General features: G+C 44.0%; 1 long non-coding RNA gene across 1 annotated transcript; it reads left to right on the plus strand.

Annotated features, from left to right (window-relative positions):
* The first annotated feature begins 958 nt into the window (after nt 1–958).
* Nucleotides 959–3785, plus strand: LOC129849611 (uncharacterized). Its single transcript, XR_008758668.1, has 2 exons — nt 959–3401; nt 3500–3785. It is a non-coding gene; the product is annotated as an uncharacterized LOC129849611 (long non-coding RNA).
* Nucleotides 3786–10211: the final 6426 nt, after the last annotated feature.

Below are 10211 nucleotides of genomic sequence, written 5' to 3' on the forward strand. Positions count from 1 at the left end.
GGTGCACCTCAGCCACGCTCAAGGTACTAAACGATATCATAACCGCCATCGATAAAAGACATTACTGTGCAGCCGTCTTCATCGACCTGGCCAAGGCTTTCGACTCTGTCAATCACCATATTCTTATCGGCAGACTCAATAGCCTCGGTTTTTCTAATGACTGCCTTGCCTGGTTCACCAACTACTTTGCAGACAGAGTTCAGTGTGTCAAATCGGAGGGCATGTTGTCCGGTCCTCTGGCAGTCTCTATGGGGGTACCACAGGGTTCAATTCTCGGGCCGACTCTTTTCTCTGTATACATCAATGATGTTGCTCTTGCTGCGGGCGATTCCCTGATCCACCTCTACGCAGACGACACCATTCTGTATACTTCCGGCCCTTCCCTGGACACTGTGCTATCTAACCTCCAAACGAGCTTCAATGCCATTAAACACTCCTTCCGTTGCCTCCAACTGCTCTTAAACGCTGGTAAAACCAAATGCATGCTTTTCAACCGTTCGCTGCCTGCACCCGCACGCCCGACTAGCATCACCACCCTGGACGGTTCCGACCTAGAATATGTGGACATCTATAAGTACCTAGGTGTCTGGCTAGACTGCAAACTCTCTTTCCAGACTCATATCAAACATCTCCAATCCAAAATCAAATCTAGAGTCGGCTTTCTATTCCGGAACAAAGCCTCCTTCACTCACGCCGCCAAACTTACCCTAGTAAAACTGACTATCCTACCGATCCTCGACTTCGGCGATGTCATCTACAAAATAGCTTCCAATACTCTACTCAGCAAACTGGATGCAGTTTATCACAGTGCCATCCGTTTTGTTACTAAAGCACCTTATACGACCCACCACTGCGACCTGTATGCCCTAGTCGGCTGGCCCTCGCTACATGTTCGTCGTCAGACCCACTGGCTCCAGGTCATCTACAAGGCTATGCTAGGCAAAGTGCCGCATTATCTCAGTTCACTGGTCACGATGGCTACACCCACCCGTAGCACGCGCTCCAGCAGGTGTATCTCACTGATCATTCCTAAAGCCAAAACCTCATTTGGACGCCTTTCCTTCCAGTTCTCTGCTGCCTGCGACTGGAACGAATTGCAAAAATCTCTGAAGTTGGAGACTTTTATCTCCCTCAACAACTTTAAAAATCTGCTATCCGAGCAGCTAACCGATCGCTGCAGCTGTACATAGTCCATCTGTAAACTACCCACCCAATTTACCTACCTCACCCCCATACTGCTTTTATTTATTTATTTTTCTGCTCTTTTGCACACCAGTATCTCTTCTTGCACATGATCATCTGATTTATCACTCCAGTGTTAATCTGCTAAATTGTAATTATTCGATTTATTGCCTACCTCATGCCTTTTGCACACATTGTATATAGATTCTCTTTTTCCTACCATGTTATTGACTTGTTTATTGTTTACTCCATGTGTAACTCTGTGTTGTCTGTTCACACTGCTATGCTTTATCTTGGCCAGGTCGCAGTTGCAAATGAGAACTTGTTCTCAACTAGCCTACCTGGTTAAATAAAGGTGAAATAAAAATAAAAAATAAAAAACTAAGGGTTAAACCACGGTCAATTGATCAATATTCAGGTCGCCTGTAGTCTGACCATTCTGGATCATTTAGAATTTGAAGAACCATTTAGAGGGACGTTTCAACACATGAGAATGCATTCATGTCAATGTAATTGAATATACATGTTGGACATCCGTCATTTACCTAGCTATAAAAGTCTTTGCAGTAGACAAAGTAATATTGTTGATGAGAAATGCTATGGCATTGCTAGTATGACCCTCCCTTGACAAATGAAATGCACTTTTTTTCAAATAGGCAGCCCAATTTCTGTTTTTAAATAAATGTACTAAATCAGATTTTTCCAGGTCTGATGGGCCAAAAGATCAGAAATTAAAACCAACAAACTACTGTCGTGACCTTGAATTATCTGAGGACTGTTTAATTGTTACACGACTCTAAATGAATCGTGTTAGGATTTGGGGTGCCGAGGAAACGGTTTTAAAGATGCCGTCTCCCGACTTAAACTCTAGACGGTAGAAATCTATTACATTGCTAAAGTCAACTTATTAACCATTACATCGTATCCTCCTCGCAGCTGCAAGAACCCCAGCCTTATGATTCAGTACTACACAAATTGGTTTAATTTATTTACTAGCTAAACACACAGGTCCCTAGCGGACTGACACAATATGACGGCTTGTTACGATGTCTCCCCCACCCATGGTTCCATAAGGGACACTTATCGTTGTTACATTTTTGCATGAATGTATTTATGTGGGATGCCGCCGTGGTTGGGTCTTCTCTCTGATTGGCTCCCTGAGGTCACAATGTCAATAGTTGTCCGTGGCTCCAATGACTAGTCTTGAACGGAACTTCAGGATGGATTTTCCTTTCACTCATTCTGGAAGATGGGCTAATCAACCCTGTCGCTGATTCCTCAGTGGGTGATGAGAGTAGGATGGTTTGGATATAGTAGCAGAATGGTCCCACTGAAGTTAGCTTTTCTAGGTACTTGGCTCAAACAGCTAATCGGCTGTACCAGTGACTGTCTGCCTGAGGGGTGTTTATTCTCCCTCGTGTTGGTATTCAGGTTTCGGACCACTTTGGACATGAGCTGCAGCTCGCCGTCCTTAGGAAGGTGCGTTTAGGGAAGTTTCAAATGTGTAGCTTGCGACTGACGGTTTTCTGGTCTAATGTTAATTTCAGTTGCCAATCCTTTTATGCACTCTGGCCGCCGGGGACAGTTCTGTCAGTCTGACCCGCTCTCTGATGTCACTTGTGGCATGGCTACTTACTATGCACATTTTCTAGGAGTTTCTCTAATACGTTCAAAAGTGAATACTGGAACAATATTTCTAACATAAGACTGGTCAGAGATAGAAAAAGAATGTCATGTTTTTTTAAAAAGGAAATACTGGAACTAGAAAAGTGCTCACACTACAGGTAGGAAGTCTCGAGTCTTTACATTGTATATGAAATACGTTGGGTGTTTTTCAAGACCGAGGTGAATTTAGGAGGGGTAAGAGTTTTGGTGGGAAAAGCCTGTTAACAAAGACATTCCTTTAGTTCATACTGGAGGGGGAGAAGGAACCCACTTCTCCTGTCATTTACAACACGGTGTAAATTGATCTGATCCTCACAGGACAGTCATGACACCACCATAAGACTTCGTACACAAGGCGGTTGGGGTTTAGTGTTCTTGTTCCTAACTTAGTCCCTCTCTCTACACTGGCAGTTGTGAGAACCCGGAGGATCCGTACCGTGTAGTCTTCCACCCGGTGGTAGCTGACGCCAGGGTCCACTTCCCCCCCTCACGTCAAACGCTTTGAGGTCTATATGTTTTCCTTCGTCGAGGATGCGGTTGAGCCGAGTGGCCAGGTAACAAAGTTCACCCAACAATCTTTAGGTTAATTTTGTGAGTGGCAATCATCCCTTTATTTAAATTTATCTGACACCATCAAATCTTTGATTCCTAGGTCTTCGTCCATTGTGATGTGGTCATCTGTGACGCCAGTAGTCCCTCTGGCGGCCCCTGTAGTGGACAATGTGTGAATCAGGACAACTTGAAAAGAGATAGGTCTTGTTTTATGCTTTCCAGACCCTGTCAGACCATAACTGAACTAATAGGTTCTCTCTCTCTCAACAGGTCAACGACATGTCAAAGACCTCTTTGAGGAGCCTCATTTCTATGTTTCTTCTGGATACATTCTTTGGGTGTAATGTCTTGTTCTAACATGTCAAATAAAGTGTTCTATATAACAATTACGTTTGCTTTACTTGCGTGGCAACAATCCTAACCGTTGGAGCTACCTTAATTGTATCTGATTTGCGTATAACACCAAGGCGCATGTACTTTAGTGGATGTAGTAGGCTTGTCATCTGATGTGTATCAATCAACCCTTTTGTAAGCATGGAACTCTGAACCATCCACACCAATTTCCCATCTAGGACGAACAATGGGTGTCAAAACAAAAGCTTTCCAATGTCCAGTAGGAAGAACTGACTCAATGTTATAGCAGATGGTGGTTTGTGAGGCCAGCAGGGCTGTGGTTGGCTGCAGGCCCCAGGGAGCACAGCAGTGTTGGGAATTTTCAACTGAAATTACAACTTTACTTGATACCTCTCACTAGCTTGGTTTCCATCCAAATATGGACCTTTCTTTAATGATATGCATGTACATCTCAAATGTGGAGAGCTTGACTTTCTCACTACCTGTTTTTTGTAAGAAGTGTTCACAGCTGAATATACCGAGCGGTCTGTTTTTAAAACTACTAGCGCACAGCTCGGACACCCATGCATACCCCACAAGACATGCCACCAGAGGTCTCTTACCAATCGCCAAGTCCGGACTACGGAAGGTACAGAGTCATGAATACGTTGCAATCTATTCCGCATCAGGATCAGATTTAAAGAAACACCTTACGGAACAGCGGGGACTGAAGAGATGCAGCAGTTCCTCCTTAAAATTGCGAGCTTGCACCGCGGGATTGCTCCAGACCACAAGGGGGAATTGGCGCACTGGAGGATGAATTAGTTGGGTAACATGGATAAATAGGATGTTTCATTTACATAATATGCTTATGTGAGTTATCATTAGAATGTGTCCCTTTGGACTATACAGTTGCACGTTTCCCTTCTCAGCTAGGGCTCAGTCACTTGGGGCCCAGAGAGGGGTGACGTCAGAATGGAACATTGTCTTCATATGTGAAGGGATGGCGTGATTAAGGGGAAACCAATTATCTCTTGTCTCAACAATGTCTGTGCGCAAGTCACTACCCTCAGTGAGCTTGTCCAGGAGTGGGGAGAAGAGGAGGTTCACTTGAGATGGGATCAAATGTACACTGCTCAAAAAAATAAAGGGAACACTTAAACAACACAATGTGTGGCCTGCTGGAGGTCATTTTGCAGGGCGCTGGCAGTGCACCTCCTTGCACAAAGGCGGAGGTAGCGGTCCTGCTGCTGTGTTGTTGCCCTCCTACGGCCTCCTCCACGTCTCCTGATGTACTGGCCTGTCTCCTGGTAGCGCCTCCATGCTCTGGACACTACGCTGACACACAGCAAACCTTTTTGCCACAGTTCGCATTGATGTGCCATCCTGGATGAAGTGCACTACCTGAGCCACTTGTGTGGCTCCGTCTCATGCTACCACTAGAGTGAGAGCACCGCCAGCATTCAAAGGTGACCAAAACATCAGCCAGGAAGCATAGGAACTGAGAAGTGGTCTGTGGTCACCACCTGCAGAATCACTCTTGTTTTGGGGGGTGTCTTGCTAATTGCCTATAATTTCCACCTTTGTCTATTCCATTTGCACAACAGCATGGGAAATTTATTGTCAATCAGTGTTGCTTCCTAAGTGGACAGTTTGATTTCACAGAAGTGTGATTGACTTGGAGTTACATTGTGTTGTTTAAGTGTTCCCTTTATTTTTTTGAGCAGTGTATTTATATAGCTCTTCTTACATTAGCTGATATCTTAGTGCTGTACAGAAACCCAGCCTATAACCCCAAAAGGCAAGCAATGCAGGTGTAGAAGCACGGTGGCTAGGAAAAACTCCCTAGAAAGGCCAAAACCTAGAGAGGAACCAGGCTGAGGGGTGGCCAGTCCTCTTCTGGCTGTGCTGGGTGGAGATTAAAACAGAACATGGCCAAGATGTTCATAAATGATCAGCATGGTCAAAAAATAATAATCACAGTAGTTATCGAGGGTGCAGCAAGTCATCACCTCAAGAGTAAATGTCAGTTGGCTTTTCATAGCCGATCATTAAGAGTATCTCTACCGCTCCTGCAGTCTCTGAGTTCAAAACGGCAGGTCTGGAACGGGTAGCACCTCCGTTGAACAGGTCAGGGTTCCATAGCCGCAGGCAGAACAGTTGAAACTGGAGCAGCAGCACGGCCAGGTGGACTGGGGACAGCAAGGTAATCCTGAGGCATGGTACTAGGGCTCAGGTCCTCAGAGAGAGAAAGAGAATTAGAGAGAGCATACTTAAATTCACACAGGACACCGGCTAAGACAGGAGAAGTACTCCAGATATAACAAACTGACCCTAGCCCCCCGACACAAACTACTGTAGCATAAATACTGGAAGCTGAGACAGGAGGGGTCAGGAGACACTGTGGCCCCATCCGATGATACCCCCGGACAGGGCCAAACAGGAAGGATATAACCCCACCCACTTTGCCAAAGCATAGCCCCCACACCACTAGAGGGATATCTTCAACCACCAACTTACCATCCTGAGACAAGGCCGAGTATAGCCCACAAAGATCTCCGCCACGGCACAAACCAAGGGGGGGGGGGGGGCGCCAACCCAGACAGGAAGATCACGTCAGTGACTCACCCCTCCTAGGGACGGCATGAAAGAGCACCAGTAAGCCAGTGACTCAGCCCCTGTAATAGGGTTAGAGGCAGAGAATCCCAGTGGAGAGAGGGGAACCGGCCAGGCAGAGACGGCAAGGGCGGTTCGTTGCTCCAGAGCCTTTCCGTTCACCTTCACACTCCTGGGCCAGACTACACTCAATCATATGACCCACTGAAGAGATGAGTCCTCAGTAAAGACTTAAAACTTGAGACAGAGTCTGCGTCTCTCATATGGGTAGGCAGACCATTCCATAAAATTTGAGCTCTATAGGAGAAAGCCCTGCCTCCAGCTGTTTGCTTAGAAATTGTAGGGACAATAAGGAGGCCTGCGTCTTGTGACCGTAGCGTATGTGTAGGTATGTACAGCAGGACCAAATCGGAAAGAGGGGTAGGAGCAAGCCCATGTAATGTTTTATAGGTTAGCAGTAAAACCTTGAAATTAGCCCTTGCCTTAACAGGAAGCCAGTGTAGGGAGGCTAGCACTGGAGTAATATGATAACAATTTTGGGTTCTAGTCAGGATTCTAGCAGCCGTATTTAGTACTAACTGAAGTTTATTTTGTGCTTTATCCAGGTAGCCGGAAAGTAGAGCATTGCAGTAGTCTAACCTTGAAGTAACAAAAGCATGGATTACTTTTTCTGCATCATTTTTGGACAGAAAGTTTCTGATTTTTGCAATGTGACGTAGATGGAAAAAAGCTGTCCTTGAAACAGTCTTGATATGTTCGTCAAAAGAGAGAACAGGGTCCAGAGTAACGCCGAGGTCCTTCACAGTTTTATTTGAGACGACTTTACAACCATCAAGATTAATTGTCAGATTCAACAGAAGATCTCTTTGTCACAGGAAGGCCATAAAGATCATCAAGGACAACAACCACCCAAGCCACTGCCTGTTCACCCCGCTATCATCCAGAAGGCGAGGTCAGTACAGGTGCATCAATGCAGGGACCGAGAGACTGAAAAACAGCTTCTATCTCAAGGCCATCAGACTGTTAAACAGCCACCACTAACATTTAGCGGCCGCTGCCAACATACTGACTCAACTCCAGCCACTTTAAAAATGGGAATTGATGGAAATTATGTAAAAACGTACCACCAGCCACTTTAAACAATGCCACCTAATATAATGTTTACATACCCTACATTACACATCTCTTATGTATATGTATATACTGTACTCTATATCATCTACTGCATCTTGCCATCTTATGTAATACATGGACCACTAGCCACTTTATACTATGCCACTTTATGTTTACATACCCTACAGTACTCATCTCATAGGTATATACCGTACTCTATACCATGTACTGCATCTTGCCTATGCCGTTCTGTACCATCACTCGTTCATATATCTTTATGTACATATTCTTTATCCCTTTACACTTGCGTGTATAAGGTAGTAGTTGTGGAATTGTTAGGTTAGATTACTTGTTGTTATTACTGCATTGTCGGAACTAGAAGCACAAGCATTTCGCTACACTCGCATTAACATCTGCTAACCATGTGTATGTGACTAATAACATTTGATTTGATTTGATTTGATTCTTGGGACCTAGAACAAGCATCTCTGTTTTGTCCGAGTTTAAAAGTAGAAAGTTTGCAGCCATCCACTTCCTTATGTCTGAAACCTAGGCTTCTAGTGAGGGCAATTTTGGGGCTTCACCATGTTTCATTGAAATGTACAGCTGTGTGTCATCCGCATAGCAGTGAAAGTTAACATTATGCTTTCGAATGACATCCCCAAGAGGTAAAATATAAAGTGAAAACAATAGTGGTCCCAAAACGGAACATTGAGGAACACCGAAATGTACAGGTGATTTGTCAGAGGACAAACCATTCACAGAAACAAACTGATATCTTTCCGACAGATAAGATCTAAACCAGGCCAGAACTTGTCCGTGTAGACCAATTTGGGTTTCCAATCTCTCCAAAAGAATGTGGTGATCGATGGTATCAAAGGCAGCACTAAGGTCTAGGAGCACGAGGACAGATGCAGAGCCTCGGTCTGCGCCATTTAAAGGTCATTTACCACCTTCACAAGTGCAGTCTCAGTGCTATGATGGGGTCTAAAACCAGACTAAAGCATTTTGTATACATTGTTTGTCATGTCAACAGCTTTCTAAAATTGAGAGGAATGGAAGATTCGATATAGGCCGATAGTTTTTTATATTTTCTGGCTCAAAGTTTGGCTTTTTCAAGAGAGGCTTTATTACTGCCACTTTTAGTGAGTTTGGTACGCATCCGGTGGATAGAGAGCCGTTTATTATGTTCAACATAGGAGGGCCGAGCACAGGAAGCAGCTCTTTATAGCAGGTCCAGTATGCAGCTTGAAGGTTTAGAGGCCATGATTATTTTCATCATTGTGTCAAGAGATATAGTACTAAAACACTTAAGTGTCTCTCTTGATCCTAAGTCCTGGCAGAGTTGTGCAGACTCAGGACAGCTGAGCTTTGGAGGAATACGCAGATTTAAAGAGGCGTCCGTAATTTGCTTTCTAATGATCATGATCTTTTCTTCAAAGAAGTTCATGAATTTATTACTGCTGAAGTGAAAGCCATCCTCACTTGGGGAATGCTGCTTTTTAGTTAGCTTTGCGACAGGATCAAAAATAAATTTCGGCTTGTTCTTATTTTCCTCAATTAAGTTGGAAAAATAGAATGATCGAGCAGCAGTGAGGGCTCTTCGATACTGCACGGTACTGTCTTTCCAAGCTAGTCGAAGACTTCCAGTTTGGTGTGGCGCCAGTTCCGTTCCAGTTTTCTGGAAGCTTTCTTCAGAGCTCGTGTATTTTCTGTATACCAGGGAGCTAGTTTCTTATGACAAACGTTTGTAGTTTTTAGGGGTGCGACTGCGTCTAGGGTATTGCGCAAGGTTAAATTGAGTGCCTCAGTTAGGTAGTTAATTGATTTTTGTCCTCTGACGTCCTTGGGTAGGCAGAGGGAGTCTGGAAGGGCATTAAGGAATCTTTGTGTTGTCTGAGAATTTATAGTACGACTTTTGATGCTCCTTAGTATATTGAGTTATGCCTTGGATGATGTAATGTTTTGGTACTATGAAGTACCAGGAACGAGATTAGAACCTCGTTTTAGAGACCAAACTGAGCGCTAATTTATAGCAAATGCAATCTGCCTAAGGGATACTCCATTCTCAAGTAAAAGGCCCTTTGTGAAGTTTTCCTAAGATCTGTGGTTCGTCATGTAAGTTGAGAGGGGTATATCTTTGCTATAAAAGATCTCAGTTGCCAATATCTTGGAACTCTCAACAATTCATAGATAGTGAATTGTTGAAAGTCACAGGGCTTTGGTAAAGCTCATATTATTAAAGATGAAGTTTAAGTATAACTCTGACTGGTGTGTGGTTTGTAACTCTCCTCATTTGGTAATACAGGAAATTGCCACGACAGCACTCATAATGCATTTGGGTACAAAGGCTTTGTGATGACGAATTTTGACGCGAGCCACCGTTGCCTTGTGGCGCTCAACGAAGATGGCTGACGTCTTAACGAGTCAAGCAAATGTACAATTTGAGAGGAATGTGTTAATGTAGAGACAAACGCATTGACTGCACAATTGTGTAAGCTTGCCTTGCAATGCAGCTGAAGTAACATAGCTAGCTAACTATTTACTTGCTTATTGTGTCGGGTTAAAAAGAACTATGTAGCCGATCTGGGTATGGACCCTAAAACATAAAGTTCTGAACTAATATTCATACCAATCTATGAACCTCAAGTCTGAATGGCATTAATGAAGCCTAGAGTAGAATATAACTTTAATGTGCCATGGATGCAAGTCCTATATACACATGTACTGTAGTCTGTACATTGAATATA

The sequence above is a fragment of the Salvelinus fontinalis genome, unplaced genomic scaffold (assembly GCF_029448725.1).
Source record: "Salvelinus fontinalis isolate EN_2023a unplaced genomic scaffold, ASM2944872v1 scaffold_1568, whole genome shotgun sequence".
Lineage (NCBI taxonomy): Eukaryota > Metazoa > Chordata > Actinopteri > Salmoniformes > Salmonidae > Salvelinus > Salvelinus fontinalis.